The sequence below is a fragment of the Akebia trifoliata genome, chromosome 13 (assembly GCF_017979445.1).
Source record: "Akebia trifoliata isolate Shusen 1 chromosome 13, ASM1797944v1, whole genome shotgun sequence".
Lineage (NCBI taxonomy): Eukaryota > Viridiplantae > Streptophyta > Magnoliopsida > Ranunculales > Lardizabalaceae > Akebia > Akebia trifoliata.
The window spans coordinates 22180139-22188376 of NC_141387.1; positions in this window are offsets into that span (position 1 = coordinate 22180139).

Sequence of the window (8238 nt, forward strand, 5' to 3'; positions counted from 1 at the left end):
AGAGATTGAAAACTGTAAAAGTCGAAAAAAGGGAAAAAGGGTATGAAACGGTAAAATGTCAGAGTCACACCCGAGGGGTGATGTCTGCATTTATGTTGTTGTGTTGTATGCAGGTTGGTGAACGGATATCCAGGGATAATGTTACTGGTTGCATGTTTATTTACTTTCTGTTAGCGCGAGACTGGTTGCATGTTTATTTACTTTCTGTTAGCGCGAGGCGCTCTGTTATGTTATTTATTTTAGGCCGGGTGGCCACACTTGCATGGTAGGAAACTGGATATCTATTCTCAACCTTGTATTGTTAATTTCTCTTTTGTTTTCAAATGAAAATAATATATATAAGTAGCTATTTTGTGAGCTGTTAAAGAGTTTGTGAATGCCTGAAGGGATAGTGCATCATATCATCCGGAGTGGTGTACTATCCTGGGATGTACGGTAGGGACCACCAAACTCATACGTGGTATGGGACGGGTATGAGAGTGGAGTCACAACTGGAATCCGGGTTTATTCCTCTCTATCTTTACCAGTGAACTTGTAATGTAAAGGTGGTCGTATACGAATGGTTTGTATCTTTAGGAATCACATGTACGCCTGATAGGCATAGACGAAGATGATTAGTCAGTGATCACTAACAATCTATAGTAGTCGAACGTTCTGACACATCGAAAAGAGACCCATTGCTTACGGTCACGTCAAACGGCCAGCCTGAGTCGGATAAATGGTCAACCAAGCGTGGTAAACAGCGACCAGCCACAAAATCAGGTACTAAAAGCCCGAGAAGAATTGTAACATCATGTCCCGACTGGGAGCGATCCAGTCGTGAATCCCAACTCTCTAATTCCAATACTCCACCATTGTGTATTATGTATCTGTTGCTTATTTTGATATATAAGATGAAATGAATGTTTATTGTTTCCATTTGATCAATTAGATTTGTATAAAAAGAGAATGTTATAGTGAGTACTGCTGATCGATGTAATGTGAGTTTTAAAATGTTTAGTTGCTCATCCCTGGCTATATGTACCAGTTAATCGTAGTTTTCTTCTGTAAAATTTTGTTTATTTTAAAATGATTCAGTATGTTTATTCGTTCATGTTAGGAGAGGTTATTGGCAGAAATTGTTGCTTCCTTACTGGGTAACCATTGTTACTCACCCTTTCCTTCTCCATTTTTTAGTTTCAGATCTGAAGCTTGACGAGGCAGGTATAGAGCATGAGTGAGAATCATCTGGTGGGTCAGATAGACAGCCAGAATTCGTCACTTGGTGAGTATTAGGACTACATCCCTCTAATGGTGGTAGTTTGTCTAGGTAATATTATAGATTCTGTTATGAGCGTTAGGACTTTTGTTAGAGTGAGGAATCTCTGTATAATCCTGTATATAAGTTTTCTTCTTCCGTACTCTGATCTATCGTGCGATATTAGACGTATATAAGCTTCCGCTAGTATTATATCTTGTATATGTATGCAGGATTGTATGTCGTTTATCAGGTGCAGGTTGAACGCCTTGGAATGCTAACATAAACAGAGGAGACCATGCCGAAATTTCGAGGTGCTACATAATACCTCGAGATCTGACATGGGGATTTGTGTTAGCGTTCGGCGGGGCGCCACAAAACTGCTCCTTGTACCGTACTCGTTGCTTCCTTCTATCTCCGGATCTGATTTCTGATCTACGAGGCAAGGTATCGCTTTCTTAGATCTGGATTCTTCGAATTTTTTATGGATTTTTGGGGTGTTTTTATAGATTCTTTGAAGTATGGGTGTTAGGTAAGGAGTTGGGACTTCAAAATTAGGGTTTATAGGAGGCTAGGGAAGCTTTTTGACCTACTTTTCTTAGGATTTATGATTTGATACGAAAATAGGGTGTGAGGACCCTTATTTATAGATTTTTTTTAAGGGTTTATTTAGATATAATTAGTGTTTAATTATAATTCTTTTAGTTAGAGTTATATTTTAATTAGAATTGTTTTAGGTAGAGTTGTATTTTAATTAGAATTATTTTAGGTAGAATTATATTTTAGTTAGAATTCTATTAAATAGAGTTATTATTTAATTAGAACTCTATTAGGGTTTTTACTTTTGATATTTAATTTTTTTGACTTTAGTCTTACTTGGTTGACTTTTAATATCTTGACTTTAGTCTTACTTGATTGACTTTAGTTTTTTACTTTAGTCTTACTTGATTGACTTAAATTTTTTGGGACAACCCCCTCTATTATATCTTTAATTCTTTGGACCCCCAAATGGAGGGGTTCTTGAATAATATCTTGGCAACCCTCAACAATTTTGTCTGAGAGCCTGATTGATCGATTTTTTTAGTTTAAAATTTTAAATTAATTTTATTAATATTTCACTTTAATTATTTTATGCTTTACTTATTAATTTCAAAATTTTTAATTATAAAAATTGTAAAATTATCATTTTTCCCTCGGAGAGGACTATTTGTGTTTCAAGTTGGTTTTAGAATCGATTTTTCGTAATGAATTCAATGGAAATATTGGTTTGTGTCATTTATGAAATTTTTTTATGCGAAATGGTCGTGAACTTTATGAGGGGCATTTTCGTAATTTTATCAAATTCTGTGAAAATTGGCAAAATGATTTATTTGGTTTCGATTTGTTATTTTATGTGTTTGAATAAGTTTTCCTAAGCGTAACGTAGGCTCTAGGGTTGTTTTGATGTTAGGGGTATTTTGGTAATTTGATCATTTTTTAGTGATTTTTATTACAATGCTTCTTTTTGGTCTGCAAGATGATGATTTCTATGTTTCTGGGGTCATATTTTCCTAACATAGCGTGGTTTCTACAGTTTTGTCAATTCGAGATACCTCATCCAGATTTCTGAAACATATCTGGTAACACAATAAAGCATTGGAATAAACATTCATCATTGGGAATCGTTGCGATCGGCTTGACGAGTTGATTAATCAGGCGAGTGCAAAAATGGGGTGTCTACAGATGCCCTTCTTTGGCAGAGGGTTGAAGCAAACTAGATAGCAAATCCATTTTGGTAGATAGTGCGATATCAAAATGCCAAAGTTAGTGACAATTCATTTTGCAGCCAGATTTAGCAATTCGTCGAGGCGTTCGGATCCTTGAGGGTTAAACTCTCCCTGAACTAAAAAAATGTCAGGTCCTTGAGCGCGAGCTCTCACTGGCAATGTCAGATCCTTGAATTTTATAAAATTATCCTTGACTGATGTAACAACTGTGCAAGTGTGTGACTTAATGTAACACCCCGGATTTTCAACTCATATCTCGAAAAAATTAAATGGTGAGATTTGGAAGAAAATATCGAAAAAGAGACCTAGAGTAAAATACTCAAATATTGTTATGATTAATTTCAAGGAAAATCGACTTTGCCATTAGATTCAAAAGGATCGAAATATATACATTAGCCTGTAAACAAGTTCAAATTCGAGTTCGGATGAAAAAGTTATAAAATCCACGAATTTCGCATTAAGTGGGATCCAAAATAGTAGAATTTCGTTAGAGCGAGAATCGAAAAGATTTGATGACACCGTTAGATCCGCAACCAAAAATTATTCGAAATGCCCTCACTTGTCAATTTTCGAGTCCGAATAGTTAATTTACGATCGAAACTAGAAATGATGGAAAAATTACAAATATGCCCTCAGCTTTGTTATAAAAGAAATCTGATTTTCTTTTATTTCATTCATTTCTCTTCTTCACTAAGAAACCCCAAACGACAACCACTTTTCTACCCAAGGGTTTCGACCCATTTTCACCAAGTTCTAGTGCGAATGAAGCTGAGTTGAACCTCAACGAACAAGACAATATTGTCGGCGTTGTCGAGCTCTACGTCCTCACCCCATCTAACCTCCATTTCCTTTTCTCTCTTGGTCTCCCACAAAAATCAGCAAGTGGGTTTGTTTATAATCACTTGGAATCTCATCTAAATCGTAGGAGAGTCGTTGTTGACCATTAGAAAGGAGAAGAACACCTTCAAAGAGGGTTTCACGACCAACCACACCATTGGCACCCTAGTTCAACCACTTTCGAAACTTCGAGCCGCCAAGCATTGATCCTTAGTGTTGATTCATCACCAGTGACAACCACAAACAAGTAGGGGACTTTCAATTCATATTGGTAACTTTAAATTTCTGAAATGTGCATTTATGTTGTTTTAACAAAACTTATTGTTTGCATTTAAATCGTAGAAATTGATGTTTGGTTTCAAATTCATGGTAGAAGTAGATGTTTTGATGATGTTTGATCAAGTTTTAACTACAAACTCGTGGGTGGGTCGAATGGTTCGAAGAATGGAAGAAGAAATCGAAAAGGAGATCGAAAACTCGAAGGTTCGAGTGAGGTTCAAGATGTAGGCGGGAAGGGTCGGTGCCACCGGCACCTACCGAAGGCATTCTGTCGGTCCCACCAACAGAATGAGGCTTCTGCCACCGACGAAATCAAAAACCGCGAGAAATTTTGTTCTGTCGGCAGATGCCGTCGGTCCCACCGACACCTGCCGATGAGTATTCTGTCGGTTCCACCGACAGCATCCTGATGTTGCCACCGATAGAAACAATTCTCTTCAGAACTGAGTTTTGATTTTTTGCATTGACCTCCCCATTGCCTAAACTTGATTTCCCACCCTTCATTTCATTAAAAACATTAAAGTAAATGTTCTCTTTAATTTTTACTTTCCATTTACTTTAAGTTCTTTAATGAAATTAAGGTTTTACCCCCCATTTCGGAACAATTGGAATGGTTTTAAGATCCAAATCTCAAAGGATCAAAATTCGAATTTTGGTTTCAAGAACAAAACGTAGATTTCGACGTTTTCGACAAATTTTCAAAATGTAATAACTTTCGCATTACTATGAATTAGATTTCAAAAACTATATGGTGTCGAATCTCATGATCGCGACTTTCATTTCGAAAATCCCGTTTTCAATTTCGAGAACTTTGAAAATTTGAGTTTTCGACACTTAGCCAAATTTTCATCAGCTTTCCTTATTTTTAACAGCTTTGGTCTCGTGCATCGCCGGGACCTTATTTTGAATAAACATTGATGGTTTTTTATGGAAAGACCAAAAATGACTTTGAAAGATTGAAAATGGATGGTTTGATTTGAAGAGATGAAAAGTGAGAATGTTGAGTGAATGGGAAAAGGGATGAATCGGTAAAATGTCAGAGTCATACCCAAGGGGTGACGTCCGCATTTTATATTGTATGTTGTATGTAGGTTGGTGCAAAGATATCCAGGTTATTAATGAAAGGGTTGCATGTTTATTTACGATTATGTTAGCACGTGCGCTGAGTACTATTATTTATTTTTAGGCCGGTGGCCACAGTTGCATGGTAGGAACTGGATATCCATTCTCAACCCTGTTCTATTAATTTTTCTTCTGTTTTAAATGAAAAATAATATATATATATATATATTTTGTGAGCTATTAAAGGGTCTGTGAATGCCTGAAGGGATAGTGCGTCACATTATCCGAAGGGGTGCACTATCCTGGGATGTATGGTAGGGACTACCAAACTCATACGTGGTATGGGACGCGTATGAGAGTGGAGTCACAACTGGAATCCGAGTCCATTCCTTTCTTATCTTTACTAGTTAACGTGTATTGTAAAGGTGGTCGTATATGAGTGGAGTGTTAATTTTGGAATCACATGCACGCCTGATAGGCATAGACAAAGATGATTGGTCAGTGATCACTAACACTCTACTAGTAGTCGAACGTTCTGACACATCGAAAAGAGACCCATTGCTTACTGTCACGTCAAACGGCCAGCCTAAGCCGGATAAATGGTCAACTAAGCGTGGTAGACACGACCAGCCACAAAATCAGGAACGACAAGACAGACTTATGTAATAACATCATGTCCAGACTGGGATCGATCCAGTCATGAATCTCAACGCTCAAATTCCATTACTCCACTACTTGTATTATGTATTTATTGTTATATTTCGAATTATAAACTACAGAGCATGTCTATTATTTCAATGTTGTCAACTAGATTTGCATAAAAGGGCAAATGTATAATGAGTATGAATGATTGATGTTATGTAACTTGAGTATGAATGATTGATGTTATGTGTAACTTTTAAACTGTTTAGTTGCTTATCCCTGACCGTATTTACCAGTTAATCGTAGTTTCAATTATAAAACTTGCATGTTTTGAAACGATGCAGTATGATTATTCAATCACGTTAGGTGAGGTTATTAGTAGGAATTGTTTGTGGACCTATTGGGTAACCATTGTTACTCACCCTTTCCTTCCTATTTTTTTTAGCTTCAACACTTACAGTTACGGAAGCAGGCGTAGAGTCAGTAAGTGAGGAGTACCTGGTCGGTCAGACGACCAGAATTTGTTGCACGATGAGCACTAGGGCGGATCAGGTTTCATGTTGAGGATGCGGGGTGGTGGTGATTTAGAGGTAGTGGTAGTAGGAGTAGTTGATGGAGTACATGGAATGATGAGTGGTGGACGTGTAGACGAAGTGTATGGTATGTGAAGGAGGGGTCGAGTTGATCCTAGAAGAGTCAGCGGTGTGTATGGTATGACAAGGGGAGGTCGGGACAGATTCTGATGATGGGGTGATCCGTAAGGTATGACTAAAGGTGGTCGGGTAGTGGTATTTTGATGAGTGGGATGGATGGTGAGGTCGGCCAATCTGAGTGGTGGTAATGAATTTTGGGATGCGTTGGTTGTGTAGTAGTTGACTGTATTAACCGTTGATGCCTTGGATTCTTGGGTTAGGTAGACCCTGACTCTTATGCCGATAGGTGGTATCAGATCCGAAGGATTGAAGTCGAGTTCTCCACAAACGACATTCACCCTATGCCCACTCTCCTCTCCGTTGTGAGTAGGTAGGGGGTTTTGATTGATGTTCTGTTGTTGGGGCTGGTTGGCAGGCCCATCTAGGATGAGAGTCTTTTTATCAATCAGGTTCTGTACTTGATGCTTGAGCTGCCAGCATTGTTCTGTAGAGTACCCTGGAGCACCCATGTGGAATTCACAAAATAAATTGGGGTTGTACCCTGGCCCTTTGGCAGCCTCCGGATTTGGCGGGCATTTTTCAAGATACTCACCCCTGAGTAAGATTGGTAGTAATTCTGATAATGTCATGGGTAACCTGGTAAACACTCTATTCACTCTGTTGGGTTGTGCCTGCTGGTTCTGTCCGTATAATGGTGCCTGCTGTGCAACTGGGGGAGGATTTGCCCTGAATTGGTTTTGAGGAGGAGGTTCCATGTTGGTGGTGCTGGTGCCCATGAAGTTGTCAGTGCTTGTGGTCTTGGTGCTGGTGAAGGGATGAAGAGGGGTCGATTTGGCTGTACGTTATTGACTTGAGTCTCTTCCCTCTTCTTTCCTAGAGGCACTGACTTTCTCTACGAATGGATCCTTGTTGTTCCCCCTAAGCTCGTGAAATCGAAGATCAGGACAGTTCAGATCCCGTCTTCGACCTGATCCGCCACTTGTACCAGGTTCGAGAATGTGCCTGTAGTGTGCCCCACCAGATGAGTATAGAAGGCATGCCCTAGTGTTGAGATAAATGTGGTGTTCATCTCTTGCTCTGTTATTGCGGGCCGTACTTGTGAGGCGGACTCTCGCCATCTCTATGGATACTCTTTCACCGTTTCCCTCTGCTTCCTTGTAATTTTGGCCAAAATATTTCGACTAAGTCCTACCAGTTTTTAATGAATGAGTGATCTAGTCCGGAAAACAATTTAAGCACCGGCCCTGTTAAGCTCCTCTAAAACAGTGGCACCAATAACCTATCATCCTCACCATACTGACACATGGATCCACAATACAATTTCAGATGCGACAGCGGACAGCCCACTCCGTTATATTTTTCAAACTCTGGACATTTGAATTTGGCCGGCAATTGAGCATTGGGGTAGAAGCACAGATCCTTGAATCGGGTTCCACTCATGATTTTTAGGCCTTTCATTCTCCTTATTTCTTCCTATAGAGACTCGATCTGTTGAGCTAGTTTTTCATCTGTTGCGCTTTTGACTTCCGTAGCCCTATATTCACATTCATCGTTAGGAATGACCACAGGGGGTGGTTGATTCTCTGGGATATAGAGCGGAGGCCCTTGGTATTCTGGTACTGCAGGCGGCATTGTGGTTTGAGGTCCCTGTGGAGGCTGTTCGGGTAACTATTGATTCAACCCGGATGCGTGCTGCTGTATCGTTTGAGCTTGTAGAATGCTAGCATTGGCTAACACAGTACTCACTATCTTTTCTTGCCTC